Below are 579 nucleotides of genomic sequence, written 5' to 3'. Positions count from 1 at the left end.
GACGTGTTACCAAGTTGAGTAACTTTGCAATTCGCTTGGTTGATTTTCCACGGAATCCATGTTCTCTGTGCTAAAGCTTTAAATACAAGTGTGGATTACATCGGTCTTGTTTTTGACGTACAGAAAATGTGTGCATAATTAATAGAGCTTGATGAATCTGGAGATGTGCGTGCTGGGGAAACCATTACTCCATCCCGACTTTCGCCTCACAGAGCTTCCTCCCACCCCCTTATTTCGTGATGAGAACGTTTAACGCAAGAGGCATCTCCTGGGCCAATTTCCAGTGCGTGGTCCGTGCCGCCCGCGGGCGCCGTGCTGTGCGGTACCGTCTGCACCGCAGCCGGAACCGCCGCGGAGCCCCTCCTCCGCCGGCCCCTGGCAGCCCCCCGCCCGCTCCCCCTGGAAGCCGGGTCGTGCCGCGCCTGGCTCCTCTCACCCCGCGTGTTAGCCCCCGGGTCCGTCCGTGTGGTCGCGAGGTTACGTTCTGCTGTGTGCACACCGCGTTCTCTGCATCCGCTCCTCTGCCCGTGGCCTTTGGCTGTTGCCACCACGGCTGCTGGGAAGAGTGCGGCCGGGAAC

General features: G+C 59.2%; 1 protein-coding gene across 1 annotated transcript in view; it reads left to right on the top strand.

Moving 5' to 3' along the window:
- GMEB2 (glucocorticoid modulatory element binding protein 2) overlaps positions 1 to 579 on the top strand; it is a 22,786-nt gene continuing 22,207 nt past the window's right edge. Inside the window, exon 1 of the mRNA XM_077756860.1 lies at positions 1 to 13. The gene's annotated coding sequence lies outside the window, so the exon portion shown is untranslated. The remainder of the gene's footprint in view (positions 14 to 579) is intronic.

Source organism: Crocuta crocuta, unplaced genomic scaffold (assembly GCF_008692635.1).
Source record: "Crocuta crocuta isolate KB4526 unplaced genomic scaffold, BGI_CrCroc_1.0 scaffold613, whole genome shotgun sequence".
In the NCBI taxonomy this organism is placed as follows: domain Eukaryota; kingdom Metazoa; phylum Chordata; class Mammalia; order Carnivora; family Hyaenidae; genus Crocuta; species Crocuta crocuta.
This window is presented reverse-complemented; position numbering and strand designations above follow the sequence as displayed.